The 25,454-nt window shown below is 45.9% G+C and overlaps 1 protein-coding gene across 9 annotated transcripts in view; it reads right to left on the reverse strand.

Moving 5' to 3' along the window:
- Window positions 1-25,454, reverse strand: part of SCUBE2 (signal peptide, CUB domain and EGF like domain containing 2) — a 676,704-nt gene that overhangs the window by 538,213 nt on the left and 113,037 nt on the right. The window lies entirely within an intron of this gene.

A 25,454-nucleotide genomic window follows, 5' to 3' on the forward strand; every position in this document is an offset into this window, starting at 1 on the left:
TCGCACCACTACGTGTGGGCACTGCACTGCCTCGCTTCACAACGACACCTTAGCATCACAGAGGGCACCGCCGCAACGCGACCCTGGTCTCACCGATGACGCCTGCGGACGCCACCACCGAGCCGCTGATCGCATCGCGACCTGTGGGCACCGTACTCCGCATCGCTTCACGACGACGCCTTGGTATCCCTGAAGACGCAGCTTCTCACTGAAATAGACGCCGCTGCTTGCACCGTGGTTCAAGGGCACTACTCAAACTTTTTCCACCGCCCTCATCCCGCACTGCAGCCTTGGCCTACCGACACCATCGATTCCAGTCTGTCAGCTGACGACAGCGCTTCAGCAACAACGATGCCGCTGCGTGCACCGTGACTTGCTAGCACCGCCTTCATCGCGCACTGCAACTCTGGTCTCACTGATGCCGCCATCTGACTCCGCCACCAAGCCGCTGCTCGCATCGCGACCTGAGGGCACCGCACGCTGCACCGCAGCTGCCGACGCCAGCGCTCCTGACCCCAACAGAGAGGAGATCGACCTGCAATGCAAGTGACTTCGAGCATCGACTGCCGGAACCAACGCCTGCGAACGCCGTGTTTTCAGAAACTCAACGAAGAGGTCGCCAGCGTCCTGCATTTCTAAAAGGTACTGTTTGCGGGTCTTCCTGACACCGTAGCTGGCCCACGACGCCGCGGTTAGCCACAACTGTTTGGATTTATTTGCTCACGACGCCGTGATAGCCCCGGACGGAGCTATCGACATCAACAAACTGTTTTTAAAGCTCATTTTGACAACTGTAAATTTTTAGGTGCAGTATTGTGGATTTTTATCGTTTTTGGTCTTGTCTTAAAGTATATAAAAATATTGCCTATTTTTGTAAACTGGTGTGGTGTCCTATTGTAGTGCTTACACTATATTACTGTGGGTTATGTGCAAATGCTTTACACACTGCCTCTAAGATAAGCCTGACTGCTCATGCCAAGCTATCAACGAGGTGAGCAGAGATTATTTTAGGAGTGTACCTCCCTTACCCTGACTAGAGTGGTGGTTTCTGCCTGGCTTTGGCACATGCCCTAGCCTGCCAAAAATCCCATTTCTAGCAGGACCAGATTCAGAACATCTGACCTTCCAAAATGGCATTCCGGTGTTCAGCAAATAGAGGAGCAACATCAGTGTTGTCCTGGTCAGTGTGCTGAATATATTGGGGGCTGGGGGGAGCACAAAGAACCAAATACAAGCATGTGTTTAAAGGCTTGTAGTATTCATAGCACTGGGATTTAGTGAAGTCTTGGTTTGGTCAAAACCACGGTTGAGGTGCCTCCGTCCACGCACAAGGAGGACCTATAGTCATTCCTAGTGTTCTGTAATTCTATTCAAGATTTGTTAACATGTACAACTATATTTGAAAGCCTTACTGAAAAGGGTGAAAATATAATTGTAAAGAAAAGGGGCTGCTGTGCTTTCTGTACTGTGTGTTATGTTTGTTATTGTTTTATGTAAATTATATGATTGATGGACATTGATCTGCATTAATATCTTTATGAAGGTAAAGATAAGATGTTCAATGGTAGGTCAACAGCTACATTATAACTGAGAATAGTACTAAAGCTATGAGTGGAACAGTACTCTATAAATGCAGTGTGACGTATGGTCACCTAGAGCCCTACTTTTTAAATATAAGATTGGTCTATTTTACTGGAGGTTTCTAGGAAGCCATGAGGAAATAAGATCCAACATTGTTTTTCTTTGGTCGCCTCCCAGCCAGTTTTACATTTTCTGACCAGAGACTACCATTATGCATAACATCTCTTTCGCCACACTCGGAAGCAACTTTAAAGAACATTTAACTACTAACAATCTAGAGTTAGTACACTGCAATCCAATAATAACCCCATCTCAGAACACTCTACCACTTTTATACGCTGCTCTACGACAGATAAGTACCTTTTATGTTTACTTAATGTTTAGTAACGCTGTTTGTTTAAATGGAAGAAAATTAAGTTTGGCATTTTTTGAGGGCAAACATTTATTTAAGAAATGCATCAGGCGGGGGAGGTGGCTACGCGCGACTCGGTGATGGTCGCGTAGCAGAGGAGCTCCGCACCACCTGAGCCCTAAACCGCTCCATCCGCTACAATAATCCGAGTCCTGTTGTGGGACTGGACTGCCCCGGACGCCGTAATCCCTTCCGGTCAGTCTCCTGTCCCCGGTTGTGGCACGGGAGTGGGTCGCGGCCGGTGGCGGACTGCGGCCTTGCCCTCCGGTGAAGCCACGGCCCGCGGTACTTTTGGCCGACGCGGGGCACGCACTGCTGGGCGGGCTCGCGCCCAATCGAGGTCCCAGGCCGGGGCCTGGTCCGCGACTCTGGCCCCCGCCTTGATTCTGGATCGGAGCTCTTGGAGGCTGCCCACCCTCGGATGATGCAGCGGAGGGCAGCACTGGGCACAAGTGGACGGCCTGCTCCTGCACCGGCTGTGGACCCGGTGTGCTTGGTCGGGGTAGGACTGTGGAGGTCAGAGAAGACTGGAGCCTGAGTGGCAGGACGCAGGCAGGCCGGTGAGACTAACGGAGGTGAGCCAGAGCCCAATGACCTGCGGGGAGCAACTTAACCGGCTGTTGGTGTCCTCCCCCTCCTGACATATCCAGCAGGGGCCATACCCGAGTGACTGGTGGGACATCTGCACCTCCCCCCGCCTGCAGCCATTTCCCCGGTGACTGTTTTGTGGGAGATTGAGAGTGCTATGCGGCGACTGGGGCCCACGGCCGAAACAGGCATTGCCAGTGGAAGGGGCCCGAAGGCGATGCAACAGAGCAAGCTGGCCAAGTGTACTTGCCCGAAGAGCCCGGCCCCCGATCGCTCTGCCCGGGAGGATACAGTGGAGGGTCAGAGAGCGCACCCCCTGAACCATCCCTCAAAGATGTCATGGACACCATCGCAGGAGTGCGTGTCTCAACTGACGCCATATCGGTGGAAGTGACTTTGATCAGGGCCGACCTAGTGAAGACTCATGAAAAGGTCAAGCAGCTGGAAATAACCACTTGAAGTCTGGTGGATGATGTCTCGCAGCTACAGACAGAGCTCCAGGACTTCCACGCCTTTAAAAAGTTTGCGCTCGACAAGCTTGATGACTACTAAGGGCGCTCCCGGCACAATGTTTGCATCGTGGGTTTTCCTGAAAAATCGGAGGGGCAGACGCCGGACCTGTTTGTCGAGGAGCTGGTGCTCCAACATCTCAAGCCGCGAGGACTCTCAAAATTCTTTGTGCTGGAATGGGCCCACCGCGTCCCGGGAGGCCGCCCAGGCCAGGGGCTCCTCCCCGACCTATGTTGGTGAGACTCCTGAACTTCAGGGACCGGGACGTGATACAACAACATGCCAGGAACTCGCCGCCTTTTCAGTACGAAAACTCAACGGTCAGTTTTTCCCCGGATTTCACTCAGGCTGTCCAGAGGCAACGGCGATCGTTTTTGGCTGTTAAGAAATCCTTGAGGGAAAAAGGACTGAAGTACTCCAAGCTTAGAGTGGAGGCTAACGGGAAGACCTGGATTTTTGATCAACCGGAGTTTGCAGCGGACTGGCTGGAGAGCTGGAGCGACCCTGGGGAGCACTCCCCGCGTTGAGCCTAGTGCTTACTGATGTTGGTGGTATGTGGGTTTACGTTTTAACTATCTGTTTGGAGGAGCCCCAGGACACCTTTTGGGGACTAAATGTGGACGAGATTGGAAGCGCGTAACTGCGAACATAGGTGTATTGGCATGACTAGTTCTATGTCTTCCCATACTGCTCGGGGGCAGTCTCCTCGTTCAGGACTAATGTACTGTGTGTTTCTTTCCATGGGGGAGGGGTGTTTGGGTGGGTGGGGGTCCTTCATCCCCGCAATTCTCTTTTGTTCTTGTTCTGGGGCGACAGGCACTCTGCGTAGTTGGTTGTTGGGCTAGATGTAGGCCCGAGATGCAGGGGAGTTGGGACAGGGGATGGGGGGGGGGTTGTTTTTTGTTGTTTCATCGGCTTCAATGATGCACATGGTTGTGGATGTGGTGGTGTCCTTCCTGGGGATCCTCATATTTGAGCACACACTAACATTTCACCATGGGACGCACCAGGATAAAAGTTTCACCTTGCTCAGCTGGAATGTCAACGGCCTGGGAGACAAGGTAAAACGTATGGTAATCCTGCAATACATCAAACGATACTCGTCGGATGTAGTCCTCCTCCAGGAGACACACCTGGTTGTTAATATGTGTAGGGCTTTGAACAGGTGGGGGTACAAGCTTGTTGCCCACTCTGGATTTACTAGTGGGTCCCGGGGAGTGGGTGTCATGATCAAAACTTCTTTCCCCTTCTCACCCCAGACTACGCATATTGATGATCGGGGGAGGGATGTTGCGCTTTCTGGGCAAATGGGAGGGGAATTCTGTGACCCTTGTGTCGATATATGTTCCCCCAGGCCTACAGGCTCAATCATTCACTGATCTAGGCACTCTGCTTCTTTCTTTGCCGGACGGCCTTTTTATGGTGGGTGGGGATTTTAATGCAGTATTGTCTGGGGAGCTGGATCGTCGGCCCCGCGTGCCACGGGACCCTCCAACAGTTGGCTTCCTGAGGCATTCGGGCTGTCTGATGCTTCGAGGGCCCTCCAACCTGGGGACTCACAATACACCTTCTTTTCCGGGGCCCACCACTGGTTCTTCCGCATTGATTATTTACTAATGCCTGCACCCCAACTGTTTCACCTACAAGAGGTCCGCCGCCTGGCGAGGGGTATATCTGACCACTCGCCGGTGTGGGCAAGACTGACTCTGGGAGAATGCTGGGCTGATATGGTGGCGTCTATCAATCCATGGTTTCTTTGAAACCCAACTCTTCTTAAGGACCTGCTGAAGACAATAGACCATTACTTTGATGAGAACCTCGGGTCGGTGGATTCCCCTCAGATGCTATGGGAGGCTTTAAGTATGTGGTGCGAGGGGCTGCACTTTCTCTAGTGGCAGGGATCAGAAAGGGGAATTTCAGGGACATCTAAGCAATTGAAAGGGATAGAATACATCTGGAGGCAGAATTGGAGGTGGGGGGACCTCAGATACATAGCATCTATTGCGTCTAAAGATGGATGAATACAAGTCTCTCGCCACTGAGCGTGCCAAGACCTGGGGTAGGGAGAGGGATGGTAGGGTGTATGAATGGGGGGATAAGGCCAGAAAACTTCTCGCAAGGCTGGATAAAAGGGAGCGTGCTGGTCGACTAGTGCCTGAACTCACAACTGATTCGGGTGAGAAGGTTTGGGATCCGGCCCTTATAACAGGCGAATTTGCGGCACATTACTCAGGGGTGTACACATCACGCTCGCCCCTTGGTGAGGCAGGCTCAGTGGATCTGCTTACGGACATTGGTCTTCCGTCCCTATAGGAAGATGACCGAGACTATTTAGACAGTACGTTATCCACCGACGAGATTGCGCAAGCAATCAGGTCACTTAAGCCGGGTAAGGTGTAAAAAAAAAGAAACGCATCAGGTGAGTAGTTTGTTTCGAGGTGCTTCTAACTTCCGGAAGCACAGTATTTAGAAACAGTTTTTTTTTTTAACATTTGGTGCAATGTTTGATGATTGGCTTTCTGTGTAGAGCTGAAAGGATGAGGGCAGTATTAGTCCGGTGACTGTTTAAAGCGGAGGTCTCATTTTTGTTTTTTTCCTGGCGTGGGAGTGTTTTTAATGGGCCTGGGGTTGCGCGCAGACCTTACGGGTGTGGTGGTTTCGACATCCAGGCTCGAGCTTCATGCCCATTCGAGACACAATTGCTCACGGCCTTAAACACAATAGGAGGACTAGACATGGGAAAGAACCTCTTGAGATTTGGGCGCCATTTTGAATTGGGCCCATGTAGTGAATGAGCCACTTTAGTGGTCTGATGATCTATGATGACCCTCGATCACCACCATTGTGTGCTGATTTTAGTGTGCTATGTTACTTTAGCCTTAATGTAGGATGGTCTTGCATTAGAATAATCTTTCCAAAGAATAGAAGGTATGGAATGTCAAGGTGCAGTGTTGTTGGTGATGGTGCACACATGTGCTCCATAGTGGATACTGAGGGATTAATTGCATAGTGTTATTTGAGTTAGGTGAATTATGACTTTAGCCTATTGGCTTTGTCGTGGTCTAATATTATTCTGCTTTCCAAGTAGTAGAGGCCTATGCTTGAGCAACTCCATATTCTAAACTGCAGCCATATTCTGAGCCTCTGTAGGTGAGGGGTTATATTTTAGATTACATGTGTTGTCCACCAGTAGTGAACCAGACAGGACCGGTTCTTATCGGGTGGAATGTGCTCTCTTCGTGCCGAGTCAGACAAAACGCTTGGCCAGCTGCTTGTTGTGCTCTTGGTACAAGGTGGTACAGGAATCCAGTGCGAACTGTGGGCGGAGTTAGCTAGAAACTTCGATGGAGAGCTGCATTCTATATTAGAGAAAGGGGGTCCGTGAGAGATTCTGAGATTCTGAGATGCTGAGATGCTGAGATGCTGGTCTGGTGTTTTGGCGGTCTGATGATACATTACGGTGCAGACGTGCAGTCGTGTTTGTGCAACAGAGAGTCCTGACCCAACCAGAGAGAGGGAAAGAGAGACGGACCCTTCTTCTTCAGATGACAAGACGCCTAAGATTAAGGTGAGGTGTTCCATGTATATCTAACTATGCTTTTATTTTCAGGCTCTATGTATATGTATGTGTTGATGAGTGCTACTAATGTTTACTGTGATGTTTAGTCATTTCTTTCTTTTGTCATCCTATTATCATGTAATAAAGAAACCCTAGAGCATATCATGTGTTTGTATTCCTTGTGAGGGAAGGTCGAGACCCTTTTTTACCAAGTACTTACAGAGGGATGAGCGATTCCCCTCTAATGGGTAATTGTTGATACGGGAGGGAAATCGGCTCCCATCAGGGATGTCTAAATTACATTGCAGGGAGGAGCATGTGCTCTGTACCCTCTTAGATTAGGAGGTGTTGTGAATTTCTGCATACCCTCTCGGATGGGGAGGTGTTGTGACTTGTTATTTGCGAGCTCCTCTGCAATGGTCTTATATGTGGTCAGTGTTTATTCCTTTCTTGGGTAAGTATTGTGAAATGTGGTGTCTTTCTGGAACCTTAGAAAGGATGTGGTAAGTAATGACCTGGTGACTGACAGAAGCACCAAAACATACAGAGAAGTAGGTCATTACAGCCCAATAACATGAAAGTGAATCAAGATAAGAGAGTGTGTTCCTCAGATTGTCTGCATTCATTTTTTTTTAAAAAGGTAAGGAGATTATTAAACACTAGCAGCCCGCCCCAACCTTGTCCGGGAGCAATCAGGCTTCCCCGACCCCCGCCCGCCCCGACATAGCAGCCCGTCCCGAAATGAGTGTTCAGGGCCCCCGCCCTCCCCGTCCCCCTTCTGCCCCGAACCGTACCTCATCCGCCGCTCCTCCCCCGCGCTCCTCATTTCACCGCTCCGCCGCTCCTCGACGCTTACCGCTCCTCCTGCCTGTCCGCCGGTCCTGCCGCCATTCCGCCATTCGTCACCGCTCCTCCCCCGCGCCATGTCCGCCGCTCCTCCTCGCGTTCCTGGACGCCGCTCCTCCCCGCGCTCCTTACGTCAGCACGCAGGTCGCGGCCGGCGCTACTTCGAAGGGACTACTTTTTTTTTAATGTTAATTTTTTAAATAACGCATATTTTTATACTTTATATAGCCTATGTCCATCTGCACACCCTGACGATTACAATGATGTATCGGGTGTGTGGATTGGCGCTGTGGTTCCCGAGTTTACCCGCCTCAAAGGTGCAAAGTTCTTCCTTTATAATAGTAGTATAGATAACACGTGTATTTGTAAAGCGCACGTTCACCACTACGGGTATCTTGGCGCTGATAACAGATGTTTGTTGTTACCCAACTCAATGGTATTCATTTTATCGACCTCAGATGGATGAAAGGCTGAGTGGACCCGCCGGGATTTGAACCTGTGACCATGAGGTCGAACACAGGCCCCTGCAGTAGACGCATTAGTCCACTGAGCCACCAGACCCGGCAATCGTATTTCACCCAGAGAGTGCCGTATTTCGAGATAAGTGGAGACAGTTTGGAAAAATGTATTTACAAGTTAGTTAGATATTTATCAGTTACAGCTAGCTAATAGTTTAATTGTAGATTATTAAGGAAATTATTTTAAAAAAGGAAGGTATTTTGAGTAGAAAATGTGGTTATTGTGGCATTAGTAATACATTTTTAAAATACGAAGTAGATATGGAGTCAAAGCAAGGAAGCAGTGTTGGTGCAGGTGGTTCTTTAATAGATGAGGAGTTGGTGAAGAAAATGATTCAGCAAGAAATGAAGAGTAAAGTTCAGAAATCCGTGGCAAGTATTCTAGGGAGTAAGAGATGGAAAGATTGGGAGTCAGGTGAAGAGGTTTTTTTCCTTTCTGTGGAGGAAGAGAATTTGATAGGAATAGTAGGAAGACGGTCGAAGAAAACTAAGCATGTGCAAGACATTTATTTGCCTAAAAAGAAAAAGGATGGTCTGAATTTCATCAGAAATAGAGGTGTTCTTCGCGGCACACAGTGAATGGGTGTCCTCAGTAGCACACAAAGAAAAGGTGTCCTTCGCGACACACAAGGTGATGGAAAGCTTATTAGTGGAGTGCCCCCTTCCCTGCACAGCTTTGCTTGGTAGCTGCTGCCTCCGTTGCTGCTGCTGACCCTGTGGTCAGGAGTTCAAGGCCCTCCTCATAGGCTCCCGGCTGCGCCTCATCCCTGGTTGTCTACTGGTAGAGTGTCACTGCTCTGTTGCTGGGCTGCCCTCTGTCTCTTTTTCAGCTTTTTTTCTGCCTTTCTTGATTCTACCTTTTTTTGCCTTTTCTGATCTTTTTCTGTCCCTCTTGCACTATTCTTTTCTCCTTTGCTTTTGCTGTACAGCCCCCCGAACACTATTAAATGGTGGCTGCTGCGCGATGAAGGAGCAGTCCACTGACCTTATAAGTGGACTGCGTCCTTCCCTGCATAGCTCCCCCTTCTAGCCGATGCCCCCGTTGCTGCTGCTGACCCAGTGGTCAGGAGTTCAAGGCCCTCCTCCACCCCTAGGCTCCCGCCTTCGCCTCATCCCTGGTGTTCTAGTGGTGGAGCACCACTGCTCGGCTCATAGGCTCCCGCCTGCGCCTTATCCCTGGTTGTCTATTGGTAGAGGGTCACTGCTGTGTTCGTGGGTTGCCCTCCATCTCTCTTTTTCAGATTTTTTTTCTTCCTTTTTTTGCCTTTTCTGATCTTTATGTCCCTCTTGCACTATTCTTTTCTCCTGTGCTTTTGCAAACTGGTTGAGCGTCACTGCTCTGCTGCTGGGCTGTCCTCTTTTTCTGCTTTTCTTGATTCTGCCTTTTTTCCCCTTTTCTGCTGGGCTGTCCTCTTTTTCTGCTTTTCTTGAGTCTGACTTTTTTGCCTTTTCTCATCTTTTTTCTGTCCCTCTTCCTCTCTTCTTATCTCCTTGGCTTCGCCGCTCTTGCACCTGCAGCTGTGATCCCCTGCGGCCCAACCCCCCTCCAGTGACTCTTTCCTGCTCAACGCGTTTCCCGCCTCCCAGCTGTGTAGCCTCCCACACACAAATTAAAGGCAGCCGCTACGTGGTGAAGGTGCATTCCACTTACCTTATTAGTGAACTGCTCCCTACCCTGCACAGCTCTGCCTGGTAGCTGATCCCCCCCCCCCGTTTCTGCAGCTGACCCTCTGGTCAGGAGTTTGAGGCCCTCCTCCACCCTCAGGTTCCCACCTGCACCTCATCCCTGGTGTTCTAGTGGTAGAGAGTCACTGCTCTGCCCCCTGCCTCTTTTGTTCTGCTTTTCTTGATTCTGCCTTTTCTGATCTTTTTCTGTCCCTCTTTCTCCTTGGCTTCACCGCTCTTGCTCCTGTGATCTCCAATGGCCCGTCCAGTGACTCTTTCCCACCTCCCAGCTGTTCAGGTCCCCTGCACACTAATTGATGGTGTCTGCTGTGCGGTAAAGGAGCAGTCCATTGACCTTATTAGTAAACTGCTCCCTTCCCTGCACAGCTCCACCTGGTAGCTGCTGTCCCGGTTGCTGCTGACCCTCTGATCAGGAGTTCGAGGCCCTCCTCCACCCACAGGCTCCCGCCTGCACCTCATTCCTGATGGTCTAGTGGTAAGAGTCACTGCTCTACTGCTGGGCTGCCCTCTGTCTCTTTTTCTGCCTTTTGCTGGCTTTTTTGATTCTGTCTTTTCAGATCCTTTTTCTGTCCCTCTTCCACTTTTCTTTTCTTCTTTGCTTCGCCACTCTTGCCCGAGATCCCCCGCGGCCCGCCCCCTCCAGTGATCCTTTCTCACACTCCAAGTTTCCCACCTTCCAGCCCCCCGTACACTACTTAATGGCGGCCACTGTGTAGCCGCGTTGGGGGAGCCAAAGGCAAGCCCATCTGCACCAGTCTGTGCCTGGACAGCGCCCAGCATCACAGACCCTGCTTCTCAGGCCTTCCACCGATACGACGCCAGCACCCTCCTCGCCCTCATCACAGAACGCCAAGTCACCTGCCACCTCATGTCACCGAAGGACACCCAAGGACCCTTCTCGTCGAAACTGCAGCTACACCCTCGGCCACCATCCACCACCTCTCGCCGCCCAGTCAACCAACAGCGACCCAACTAGCTCAGCTGAATCCTCAACACCCGCTCTCTCCACAAACACGCCACAGAAATCTGAGACCTCCTCGACTCAGTCTCTCCGACATCGCCTTCTCACAGAACCTGGACTGACCCAGCTCTGGCCTGGACATCGCCACCACCATCCCCGATGGCTGTAAAATCATAGGCAAAGACTGCGCCAACTGACCAGGAGAAAGTATCTCCATCAAACACCTTCCGCCTGACCACCCACTTGGATGACCAACAACAACCATAGAACACCTCCACTCCCAGATCTGCGGCACCCTAGTCTACAGGCCTCCTAGCCCCTGCCTACCCTTCACCGATGCCATCGCCGATTTCATCGCACCCCCGCTTTCGCATCCACCGATAACATGCTACTCAGTGACCTTACCTTTCATCTGGCCAACGCCAGAGATCAGAACACTGCATCCCTTCTGGAGAAACTCGTCAACATCAGACTCAAGCAGCTAGACCCAGTCTTCTACATTGTGGAAACCACACCACCAAACTCTGAACTGACCACCACTGTGTGCACTTCGCCTTCACCACACCCACTGTACACCACCGGCCTCACCACTATTCCCTCCCCCGCCGTCATAGCTGGAACAAGGTCACTGAAGAACATCTCACTGCCTTTCTCAAAACTACCACACTGCTGACATCAGCAGATGCACTTCAGCACGCAACCGCAACAGATGGATCTCCAACTGCGCCGACACTCTGGCACCATTCAAGAAAGCACTCAACAAGCAACACTCCAAGAAAGATGACTCGAGAAGAGATGGAGGAACAACAAAACCCTGGACACCCATGCAACCTTCAAAAGCGCCGTCACCGCACACCACCTCTTCCTCTAAACCTCAAAGAAAATGGCCCTCCAAGACAGAATCAATGCCAACGCACACAACAAAGAACTCTTCACACCATCGTCAAGATTGCCAGGCCCAACAGCGAGACCACAGACGTCCCATCCTTCCAATAGCTCTGCAACGAACTCGGCACCTTCTTCCACCACAAGATCAGGCAGATCTATGTCAGTTTCGACACCCAAGACCCTCCCAACACACCCGACACCACCGCACCCAACCACATCGCACCCTAACAGATCCTGCTCAACTGGACTCCGCTCACCACAGACGACAAACTCAAGACCATGAAGAGCATCCACTCTGGAGCCCCTTTGGGACATTACCCGTACTACATCTTCCATAGAGCAGCCACCTCCATCGCCCCAGAGCTTCGCTGAACCATCAACTGCTCCACTGAGAATGCCATCTTCCAAGATGACTGCAAACAAGGAGATATCAACCCCATGCTGAAGAAGCCATCTGCTGACCAGAGAGACCTCAAGAACTTCAGACCAATCTCCCTGACCCCCTTCCCAACCAAGGTCACCAAGAAAGCCATCTATACCCAACTCTCCGAGTTCATCAAAGTGAACCACATCCTGGGCATCTCCCAATCCAGCTTACGAAGCAACCACAGCACCAAGACCGCACTCCTCACAGCCGACGACGAGATCCGCAAGGCAATATTTTAGGTCAATAAAGCATGTGTCAAATGTGATGTTGAAGGGCTTTCAAAATGAATAATGGTAGCCTCCGGTCTTGAAATGAAATGTCTATTCTCCAAATGAAATGAATGAAGAATCAAAATCTCATTAAAGGCACAAAGGCTAAAAGTATCCCTCCCTCCACGACCCGGAAATTAAAAAAATAAAAACGGAAAGGTAACGGGGAGTTAGGTTGTATTTGGAGGGATAAAATGCTAATGTAATTATAGTGAAGTTAGGTATTAATGGTATAATTTGAATTGATTTATTAAACATGAGATATTTGAATATGGAAAGTAGGATTAAGTGTTCAGTAGAGTTTGAATTAGTGACATATTTGATTTTTTTTGTAGAGCCCTCATAGAGAAGAAAATCAGGAGTCTGCGGATAAAGGTGAAAAGAAGTTTCATCGGAGTAGTATTTTTTTTTGCATTTATATAGGAGTCTCGGCATTCACAACAAGTTTGATATATGGTCCATGAGTAGTCTCTGAAATATATGAAGACACGCACTATAAGGAAGAAACCATTTTGATGTCTTACCCTGACCTTCAGGATCCATACTGCTTCTTTGAATCCCCAGTCCATTAACCGGAAAAATAACTCACTATCGATATATAATAGATAGTTAGTGAAGATATATGGTCCAAGAATAGTCCCTGAAATACATGAAGCCATGCAGTATAAGGAAGAAATAATTCTGTAAACCACTGAAGTGTACATCCTGAGGAAGGCTATGGCCGAAACGCGTTGGTGAAGGTTAACATCGATAAGCGGGGTCTCGTCTAATCCAGTGTAAATGTGTTACCAACAAGTGATATTTGTGATTTAGCTACCTATGGATCTGGCATGAACCGGCATAGGTCATTGACTAACAATATAACACTTATATTGCTTTCTAGACACTGAGATTATCATCTAGACAAGTGTTGACACACTTTTTGGTCCTTCAGTATACTATAAGATTTGTGCTATTCAGTGGTCTTTTGGAGAATTAATTTTATGTATTTGTATGTATATTTTTAGAAAATGTGAATTCAATGATCAAAAAAGAATATAAAATGAGAAAAAAATATCAAATGAAATGAAATAAAAAGATATATATTTTCACAAGATATCAGACCTTTGTATGTTTTACATTTGTATCCATATTTTGAGAGCTGCACTTTGTATTCTTAAGCACTAAGCCCAGTGCACTGTTTTTCCCTTTTTACAAATAAGTATTTAACTTGTTAGGGTTTATCCTATGAACAGGGGGGGGGCTTTTTTCCAGTTATCCACTCTATGGGCTTACAGTCCACCCATTGCCTGTTTCTTCATCCCTTTGATTCTTCTTCAAAAATACTTGCTTGCTATTGGTTAATCCCTTCTCTTTGTCCCTTCTATTTGTGCTTCGTTCACTCCCACATAGCATCGCCCAACTACTGGTAATGTTCTCTTTAGTGCTTATCTGTTCATGTCTGGGACTTTTTTTTTTTCCTTTCCTGCTAGTCTTTTTTTCGTGGCAGTTTACAGGCATCCAGCCGCTACCACACACACCCTTATCTCTGCAGTACTCACACCAGGTTTCCTTCATAAACAGGGCTGTAATTGTTTTTATCTACTCACACAGAATATTTGCTTTAAGTCTGCGTAGATTGTGGTGAGTGTGCATGTCCTGGTGTCACTTTCTATTACAGAACTAGCTTTGACTGCTTTGGTACACTCGAGGCTGCTCTCTCAAACAAACAAGACAATATCACTGTGGCCCTAGCTGGCACAGCGGGAGATATGCTATTATAAAACCCCCCCTTGCTGAAATCTCGCCCCATAATGCTTTGCATAGCCTTGGCTTTAAAATGCTCTTTTGTCTATATCTCAGCCTGTGGTGGCCCCCGGGATACTGGACCACAACCAATTTGTTTAGCACGACATGGCCTTGCTTTTCTTGTCAACTCACCTCAGGTGGCCCAAAATCATCACCTTCCAATGCATTTTCAATTTTTCTTAGGGCTGGACCTTTTGCTCTACAGCTGGAGTGGTTTGCCCTCTAAGAGTCCTGTGCATGGTAATATTGTAGACGGTCAAAAAATGCATAGCTCATTGTTCATGTGGTTACATTCTCTAGGGGCCTGTTATAAACTTCAATACTTGCTGCAAACTCGCCCCATAATGCATTATGGGGCCTCGCCTTTAAATTGTCTTTTTGTCCATATTCTCAGCCTGTGGTGGTCCCACGGTAATGGGACCACCACCAAATTGTTAAGCACAATGTGGCCTTCCTTTTCTTGTCAGCTTCCAGGTTCTCACCCTAAATTGGGGGGAACCTCATAAATATCACACAATATCACACCAATGACTCAATAGTGGGGATTTAATGATCAGCCTTTGAATACAGCACTGTGTCCACCCCTGTGTGGTCTTGCCAAAGAAAATACTAAGGAACTTCAAATACTTGCAAGAGAAAAAAAAAGTAATCCACCATAGCTTTTACTGGTTTAACATAAGGTAAATTGAAAAGTTCAACTTCCAGGTCCAGAGAACCGTGTATCACATTGTACTGTATACAAGATCTGCCAAATGTATATTACACTTATATTTTTTATCAATAAAACTTTATTAAATTAAAAAAAAAAAAAAATCGAAAAGTTCATCATAAACTGAACCTCTTCGCCGCGGTGGACATTCCGCCGGGGTGCGGCCGAATCTTACGCGTGCGCAGATCGGACGGCCCCCGGCAGTCCGACGCACACGCCCACCGACGGACACATCGAAAAGGTTAAACCAGAATAATGCTGCTCACCTACACCTGTCTATTACATTACTCTCCTGGGTGCAATTGTACTGTAATATGCAACCTTTCCTGTTCTTTCTCCCTCCTACATGATATGAATATTGCTTTTGTACTTCTTCCCATTATACTGTAAAGCGCTCTGATATCCCTCGGGATCTTGTTCGCGCTATATAAAACTTTATAAATAAATAAAACTAAGAAAAGTGTTTGAAAAGTCTTGGATGCTTAGATTTTATGGCTAAACATCATCGCCGAGTTATTTTGATAAAGAGTACACGTTCTAGGCACTTACTAAAAAGCGTGTTGGCAAAGCTGTGCCCTAGGTGAACCGCAGTCAAAAAAAATGTATATTAGTTTTAGGCTTAATCTTTTCAGTTTTTGTGGTTTCGCTAAACAAAGGGTGTAGATGGTCTTAGTCCTAGCAAAACTTCAGTCCTAGCTTAGTGGTTACTTTTCTTAGAAACAGTAAAATCTGCAAAAACATAATTCACAATTGCTGGCCCCTCTAACATTCATTAGGTAAACACTCAATATGTCTACTTTTAATAACATCATTCTCGATTTTCTGGGGTGAATGCGGGGTGCACCTTTTAATAATGTACACAACAAACACCCTTCTGTTAAGGGATCTGTATGGAAAAATGTTAGTGTTTTACATGCTTCAAGGTTACTAGAAATCTTAGGTATCAAACAATATCTTCTTGCCACATCTGTACAAGTTTTGAGTCACCCTATTGTCCAACTGGATGTGAAGATTAGACCCGCCATCTTTTAGATGATTCAAATACAACCAGAAAGAGCCGCTACTCTTGAAGCAGCTGCATCTGCACACCTCTCATATCTTCTGATGGCATTGTGGGATAGTAACTTGCCGCTGCTCCCTCTCACCTTTCTTCTCCACAGCTGTAACACGCATAGGCCTCACACCTATGTTCTCGAATGGAATTGCAGATCAAAACTATTTTGAACTTAAATATCTTTGTACAGCGTACTGTGATTTTTGCCTTTTGTAAGGTGCTCTGAAGACTACTCTAACTACATCGGTTACAAAGAAAGAAACAACAAAAGAAAGGAAAAAAAGTCGAGATGGAGTCGGAGACGAAAGAGAAAGAAATCGATAGAAGAGGACAGAATGAAAGAAAGAGAAAAAAAAGGTGGGTCAGAAAGAGAAAGAACGGTAGAAAGAAAATATGTAGATTTGAGATTGCTCAGGCTTTACGCACTTCCAGTTTTTGTGGCTAAAGAAATGGACACAAAGTTAGAGACAGCTGCAAGCGCAAAAGCCCACGTATTTTAGCGAAGGGTGAAGGAAGGACTGGAGCACGGGTTGGCTTGGTAGCAAAGTTAACACCTTGGCCACAGACACATCTCCTCCATCCGGAATAACACCTTTCAATCCACTTGTTGGAAAGTAGTGCACAACTGTTCAGTGGAAAGAGGCTGTGCTTTCGGCCGCCGCATCGAGATCATCCTGAATGGACTAATTTAAGGGGTCCATTTACATCTCATACACCTCCCGGTTTCTGAGCAGTCTCCAACACTTAGATTTTATAAACATCCGCATTTTTGGTCAAGTGCTATTTTTAACAACCGCGCAACACTAACCAGTGACACGTCCCCGAAAGCCTTCCAAAGACCGTGCGCGCCAACAAGAGCCCTGAAAATCCACAGAGGGCAGCAGCACAATTTGGAACCGCATTTAATTAGTCAATTAGTTTGCGTGCTGCACCCTTGACACCCTCGGTCTCAGACTACAGTTTTCACCCTCCATTAAAAAGGTTTTAGGCAACAAAAGAATGGGTGCTCGGCTGCTTCGATTATTCTGCTCGGCTGGCTTCTTGATTCCTTTCCCACAGCGAGGACGGGGCGGAAGCGCAGCGAGACAAAGCCCCTCCCACTCCGCAGGCCGTACGGGCCCGCAGATGAAAGCTATCGGCCGCCATTATGCTGTCAATCAAGGCCAGGCAACACATGCGCTCACAAATTGGCCTTATTAACTGCAGTGTTGTGGTGACATTTCCATGCAAAAACATGCAATATGATCTGCCTCTTTCCCCGAGACTCGTTAAGAAAGCTTTTTAGAGAAAGACCTGCTTAGTTTTCTGCCAACAAGTAATCGTGTGTACGCATTCTGCACTGCAGATCAAACTGTTCAGGGAGGACTTTGGAAACATTGCGCGAACACAAACAGCTGAAACAAAGAAATGGCAACTGGTCGGTTATTTGCCGGCATAACAAGAAGCATCATGATTTAGGAATGGGCAGGCAATCCCTATATAAAGTTACCACTAGTTCGGTTTCAAAATGTCAATGGTCTGATGCAGAACTATGCCTCAGAAGGAAAATATGCGGGATAATAAAAAGTATAAAGACGTTATTCTGCAGTTAGCTAACTCACACTCTGAAAATACTACTGTTCTGGAAGCTAAAATAGGCGGGGTTTCCATAAGCATCTAGGAGAGTAGGTTAAGGCCATATTTTAATAGACAGTTGTTGAAGAGGTATAGCTGGCTATAGGTAATGCCAACCCACTCAGGTAGGAGTTTATAGTTATTAATATTAGAAGATCTGGGAGTTTGCAAAGCAAATCTGGTGAAAAAGACATATTGAAAGAAAACACAGTCCTAAAATCATGTTATTGTTCACGACAAAAGTCTATCCGTCAGCAGAGTATCATGAGCTTAAGACACATATAGAAACATACCCTTCAAAACGTAGTAGACGTGCTGTTTGCAGAAAACGATAAAGTGCACGAACTGGCGGGTAGAAGCAGCAAGTTTAAGGTGAAGATTAATGCAAATATTGGAACGAACATGCAAGGAACGGCTGGGGCATGTGCAACTGCAGGCAACATGCCGCTTCCAGAAAGAACTGGCTTCCACACAGCGCTCCATCGCATGCTGCTCCATGCCAGGTCAATGGCACGGACTGGTGGTCACCCAACAGCACAGGTGTGGAGGCTCCCCCAACCAACTGCACTTATTGAGTGGCCAGTTTGGGCTACAGGCTTTTGGTCTCGTTACCACACAAACTAATAACCAGAAAAATGATGCCCAAATGTGGCTACTACAGAGAACGCTGTTTATGCTTCCATTTGCTGAAAAGTTATATTTTAATATGAAAAAGTAAATTTTACCTTAAAATGCATTGTCATTTGAAAAAATGAAATGGACCAACTTGCGGAACAAAGCAGTGGATTGGTTAACAAAATTTAAGAGATTTCACCCAGCAAATACTGGAGATATCCTGATGGTTCGTAGAGTTGGGTGGTTGGGGGATTTCTCAAAGAATATTACAGGAGACTGTGTGGTGATAGATTTTAGATGCCCACAGTTAGCCAGGAGAATATTAGACCTCCGAGAAGAGACCTTCCCCCAGAACACGCGCATCGGTACTGTCCCACTGGGTTGTTTTTATAAGCTATTGGTTGGTATTAATAGCAATAACTCGGGCTCCAGTGTTCCATTAGCAAATAGGTTCGAAGGATTATCGTCCTTAGACGACCTAGACTGACTATGTGGAACAACTATTTTTTCAGCACCCCAGGTCAATTGTTCTACGATATCTGACTATCCTCAAAATGTACAGATCAAACCTACCCTGCAGGGGACAAACGAGCTATCCAATAAGGGGGGCTTTGAGGCTGCCCCGCTCTTACAAAGTCCTAGTTTAGAGCTACATCCAGGATATTTTGAGGATACTAATGCACCAATTGATTTGGATGAGAATGTGGACCATGAACAAATTGAATTGAGTAGAGGACTGGGAGTGAAACTTACCTCCTGGAATATAGCAGGTCTTAATAAGAACTTAATTGATATGACATGGAATGATTATATAGAACAGAGTGATATAATCCTTTTACAGGAGACATGGTCACTGGAAACCCCACACAGATTAGGCTTTAAAACATTTAGTGTAAATGCTAGCCCCTCTGTTAGGGGAAGGCCGTCAGGGGGCCTAGTGATCTGGATAAGGATTACCCTTGAAATTGATATCATTCCATTGTATATCCAGTCACAGGATCTGGTGGGAGTAAAAATTATTACACGAGATGGTAAGGAATTATACCTAATTAATATCTATAATAGGCCAAGTCCAGCTAACAGAGAATCAATAATAATAGAGCATCTTGATTCCTTCTTGGATACATTAGGACCTACGTCCCGGATACTTGTCGGTGGCGATCTCAATTGTAAATTCGAACCGATAACAGGCTTTGGAAATCTTTTTGCAGATCAAGATATGACAAATAATATCCCCACTATAGAAAGTAAAATAGAGGTAAAGTGTACCGTTGCATCAGCGCAAATCATGAAGCTCACTGCAGGTCATGATCTGAGGGCATGCAACGGGCATTTGACCTCAGATAGACCAAATGCACATACATTTTGCAGAGGTAGGTCACAGAGCCAAATGGACTTTATATTGGTTTCAATAAACTTCTGGCACTACGCCATTGATTTTAAAATTGACCCCACAAACGGAGAGTGATCATCATCCCCTACAATTGCTATTAGAATCACACATTTTACGATCTACCACTGTGGGGTCTGAAGGGGTGGATCCAGCCATCTGTGAGCTTATAATACGCAACAACAGGCGAGCCCTAAAGTGGCTGTATATTCTAGCTAAAAATTCAGTAATGACGAATATTTATAACACCTTTGCCGACACAATTGTACCACTCCTAGGATTTTCTGCAGCGGAGATTCGAGTATTAGACCTCCCTAACAATCTGGTAGATGCTCTGACCCCGTTTTTAAGCAATATATCTAAAGAGAGAAAGGGAGGAGATAACCATCAAAGTGAGGTGGGAAACCCTTGGTATGACAAACATTGCATGTTAGCCAAGATTACTTTAATCAGGCAATCAAATGTAAAAATATATCAGAAATAAGGGAAAAAAGGCATAACTACAAGAGAACGCTTGTAGAAGCAAAAAAAAGCCTGGGAGGATGATATTTGGACTGACCTAATAAATGCAGCGGAGTCCAAAGACCAGGCTGCCTTCTGGAGTCTATTTGCGAAAGGTAATAAGACAGGAAGGACTGCTAAAGACTTTTTTCTAGATGAAGAAACCTGGGTTGAGCATTTTTCCCGCCTGTAGTCTGATAATATTGGGGATCAAGTTACAATAGATAAAGATTTGGAAATTGCGGCAAAGGCCGCTGATATGCATTTTAGCTTAGAAGAGACCGTAAGACCAATAGAGGCCATTAAAACTGGAAAGGCTCCTGGGCCTGATAAAATCCCAGGAGACCTATTGAAACATGATATGGAAGTCTGGGGTCCGTATGTACATTTTTAATGTAATTCAATAGTTGCGAGTACTCCAGTTCCTGAAACATGGAAAGGGGCAGAGATTGTGGCAATTTTTAAAAAGGGTAATCGAAATGACCCAACAAATTATCGCCCAATTAGTTTAATTGATATTTTTCAAAAAGTTTTCGCTAGGCATATTTTAAACAGACTGTCAAGAGTGGATAGAAGAGGCAGACATACTATCAAAGTACCAAGCGGGGTTTAGACCCAAAACAAGTACCATAGATCAAGTTTTTAGATTCATATGTATTTGTTGGAAATATATTAATGTAAGGAAGGGCAGTTTATATATTGCCTTTGTAGATCTAAGGGCAGCCTTCGATCTGGTTCCCCGGGCCCTATTATGTGATACATTAAAATGTATCGGGGTCACAGAAGAATTACTTGTGCAACTAATTAGGCTCCATGACGGGAACTATGCAAGAGTAAGATGGGGGCCGAGGGGGGAATTATCCAATGCAATACCAGTGAGAAGGGGCGTACGACAGCGGTGCGTGTCGGCACCCATACTCTTTTCACTGTATGTTAATGATATCCCTACATTTTTGGGAAGCTGTAAACACGATTCTCCACAGCTAGGGGGCAAAGTAATTCCAGCATTATTATTTGCTGATGATACAATTTTAATTTCGCAAACTCCAAAGGGATTGCAATGCCTGGTGGATTCCTTTAATACATATTGCACTATGAAGGGCCTCGAAATCAATTAAAGCAAAACAAAATACATGTCAATAAACCCTCATAAAACTTTTTAAAAAAACTTAATATTAAACAACCAAAAATTGGAATATGTCCAAAGTTTTAACTATTTAGGGATTACCTTAGATACTAAACTGTGCTGGAAGGAGCAATTAGAAAAGAACTGGGTAATTATGCTTCAAAACTCATTTCCTATATTGAAAAAACATAGGGCTAGTTCTTCCAAGGCAGTTTCACCTGCTCTGGAGGTTTTTAAGTATAAAGCTCAATCGGCCTCGCTCTATGGTGCAGAGATATGGGGGCCATACTGCTAAAAGAATTTTGAACGGGAAGAAAATATTTTTTTTCCGAAACTATTAAATCTCCCGATACGAACGCCCCTAATCCCAGTAGTTATGGATCTTAACATTAAACGCACTGATTATCATGCAGCCTTAAGACCATTGCTATTTTGGGTTAGGATTTGGTCAACCCCTGAGATGTTACATTATAGAGAAGGCCTAGAGGAGATAATGAAGTTTGATCAAAGTATGAATATTCATTGGTTCAAACATGTGGCATCATGGCTGAAGACGCTGGGCTTATCCCATTACTGGGAGCACCCATTACAGCGGACTACATCCTGTAAGAAACTATTAAAATCCACCTTCTGGATCCATGTAACTAATAGCATGTTATATAGTTCCTCTGTTGGGCCTCTTACTGTGAAATTTATGGCTTTCAAAGATGTCGCTCAATTCGAACCCTTTTTGGACGAGGTGCGTCCCCCGCTAGCGAAATCCCTATTTCTGAAGTTTAGATATGGGGTTTTACAAATAAATATAAACACATCTAGATGGGGTAAAAACAAGGAGGACAGTAGTAACGATTGGTGTTCTCTATGCACAAAAGAGGCCAAGGAAAATGAGGTAGATATACTTTTCTTTTGCCCTGCATACAAATTAGCGAGAAAACGATGGATTAGGCCACTCTGTTGAAATTTGGGTGTTAGAAGCTGCAGCGAGGCCGAACGTATATTGAAGTCTGATACGTCGCAATTGGTTGTGTTTTGCGTAAGCAGGTTCTTATTTAATGTATACCTAACAAGAAACAAAGTAGGGTTAAAACTTTAGCGCTATAATTTTTTTTAACCTTTTGATTAATTGATGCATAGCTTGCACTTTCCAAATGGTTGTATTTACATTGATTAATGCCCCTTCCTCCCCCGATAGCATTTTTTGTATTTTATGTTTGGATACATTTTTCTTTTTAATATGGTATAAATGCCTAGCTTTTGAATGTCTTTTAAATATATTTAGGAATGTAGATAGGTTTTATTGGCGTAATTGGAATAGATCGTATAAACCTGTATAGCATTTAATGCCCCTTTTGTTGTGCCGCAAGGTTTGGATTCATTTTGGATATTATCAAATTGCACTTTTTAAATGTATCTTTTATGGTTGTAATTGACCGAAATAAAGATTGAAATGAATGAATGAAATGGAGGTCCTCAAGATTTTCTAACTGCACAGAAAATTTGCTGGACTAGGCAAGAGTCGGACCTAAAGTGTTTAGCGGAATCCTGAAATACAGATTCTAAACACAGTTTGTATAGACAGCAAGATAAAGTTTCATGTAGACCATCGCAGTAAATAGGGTTGAAAAGAACACTCCATCACAAGTCATTTTTGAGCCGAGTTTCAGATGCATCAGATTATATTACCTGTCCACAAACAATGACGACAAACATCCGCAAACAGTGGGTGTGCATTATCATGAGTAGTACACATTTTCCATATACAATTGCCACTCAGGAGGATCTGGTGGTAATTGGCCGTGTAAATACAAGAACTGTCTAATCACCCAATAGGTGTGAACGTCAGATCACACTTTTTTACTCCTGCGCAAATCTGAGTGACACCCATATACTGTGCTGCATACTGTTCTAAAACACGCTACTCTCAGAGTGGGTTTTAGCACCTGTAATATGAAAACAGAGCTGGAAAAATTGATCATATCATTTCCCCATTTCACGGAGTTAGTAATAGGCAAGGTAAAAGGATTTGGGGAGAGAACATTCTCAAGAAAATGTTATGGCAATTCTTTTCAATCTCGGTGACTAAAACACCATGGATTTTACGGACACTTTTGAAGTATTATTCCTAAAACACTCCTTCTTTTCAGAACCTGCCACAGTGCCTCACTACATCTCTAGATCATGCAAGCGCCTGTGAGAGAAATTCGAGCCCTCAAGAGTAAGAATAGGAGGGTACCATTTGTTACATTATGTTCTCCTCTCACTGTTAATCTCTGCCTCAAAAGTACAAAATTGGAAAGGCACCTTGTAGTACAGTCCCTTTATCCCAATTTTGACTGTCCACCTTTGGTGTACGTTCAAGATTGGAGCCCTTGTGTTAGAAATAGAAACGTATTCAAAATAGAATAAGTAAAACTAAATGGCTAATTTTGATCTTAATTTTAACTTAATTTGACAGAGACTATACCTTTACAAAGAGCTGCCTGCTCCTTAAAAAAATATTACTCAATACATGCAAATGGACGGCTGAATAGGGCTTCTTCAACTCCAAAACTCAATAAAGATTTCAAAAACATATCTGGGAAGAATAAGGTGACAGGGAAGATGGATTGTCTGAGGCTTCAACTCTATAGAGGGTTTCCCGGGCATTCATGAGTAATCTCTCAGTTACATTACCTATTCAAAACTTAAAGGATGCCACAACCAACTCATAGTTTAACTCTCTGTTCGGACAAACCAGACTTCGAATCTGCGTTACAAAACACAACACAAAAAAGTAAAGCACTAGTCTTAATAACGTCTTCTCATTTTTTCCACAGGAAATTAGTAAATTTCAGTGGTGCTGTTGCACCATCACTGCATCCTTAGAAGCCTCACTTTACTTTTCTTCTTCAATATAGCTGGTTAACACTGCTTTCCCATTAGACCTCTATAGACCTGGACAAGGGGAGGTATAATGAGGAGCTTTAGGAAGGTCCTGTCCTGGCCCAAAAGTGTGGGGGGTGTGGGCCACACTTCCCAAATAGGGAAACATACTCCCTGTCTCCACTTTTGGACCAGAACACGACCTTCCTAAACCTCCTCTTTATACCTCCCCTTGTCCAAGAACAGCATACTCCTTTTTGATACGACTGTCTAACCTGGGGCATATGTGCTGAACCTCTAACAAACGCCCTTAGTCCCTGCCTTGTTCATATATCTCTGTAGACCTACCATACCAAAGGGCTCACTTGATGTGACGGGCCCAAACTGTTAGAATAAAGTACTTTCCCGTGATCTGCTCTCTGAGACGGTCACAGAGGAGACTGGCTTTTCAACCTGCCAACCACTCAAAGAACAAGCATTTGCAATGCAATAGGGCTCGCATTATTAAAGTTTGAGCTATTGGTGTTGCATTATTATTATTAGCAATGCCAATATCTCAAACTTTAATACTGCGAGACCTGTTGTTACTCCTTCTGAGTTGTGAGTGGGTTCTGCTTCACTGTCTTCCTGCAGCGTGAAAATAATTCAACTAAAAAAGCCGGATGGAACCGTACTCTGGGAGACACAACTCCTGAAAAACTAGACACATTCGTGCGTAGATACATTTGAGAACTTCCACGTCACAAAGTAAAGCAACAAGTCCTGCCATTAACCATTGATCTGTAAACATTAAACAGGACATTCACACTGTAGGAACACCACCCACCCCCCACAAAACAGTGTCGGAGACGGGAGTCCGTGACGCTCATGGTACTTTCCGGCTGTTGCCACCCCACTTCAGGTAACTTGTAGTAGGTTCTGTCCCTAGGAGCAGGCGCCTTTGCTTCCTCATAGTGCCAACCCCGTGCCCTACAGTGTCAATGTGGATATTCGTACCCCTGAACATCCAATGGCTACTAAGGGACCCCCACCACCACTGAACTTTACCTTCGAAGTAGTGTAGGGAGGGCTCAGTCACTTCTTTGTCGTTCCGCCACTTTTTTCAGTCCCCCCCCTTAACCCTGACAGTTCTCTTTGCCACTTAAGGAACTCTTCACCCTCTAGCCACCTGGGGACTATACGGTCTCCTCGTCTCAGGGGACGCCCCATCCCTCCCTGCTGCACATGTACCCACCTAGGGAGACCCCTTTACTTGCCCTCAGCCCCCTCTTATTCCATGTAACCCACAGATTCCCCCAGCACCCCATACCTCCTTCAAGAGCTTGCCGTTCCCCACCGGCCGGTACTTCTGGGACCCTCGGAGGCGGGTCAGCTTCTGGAAGAGTCTGTAGAGGCCGTTGGCTCCCATCTTGGATGGTTTGCCGGCTGCCGAGGGGCTCGGAGGCATGAGCCGGGTCACCTGCCGGCCGGGCCGTGTCCCGCTGCTGCCGAGGCTCCATGCGGCAAAGGGAGACCGTTGAGAGCTGCACCTGTGTAGGTGAGGGCCAAGC

Source organism: Lissotriton helveticus, chromosome 3_1, assembly GCF_964261635.1.
Source record: "Lissotriton helveticus chromosome 3_1, aLisHel1.1, whole genome shotgun sequence".
Lineage (NCBI taxonomy): Eukaryota > Metazoa > Chordata > Amphibia > Caudata > Salamandridae > Lissotriton > Lissotriton helveticus.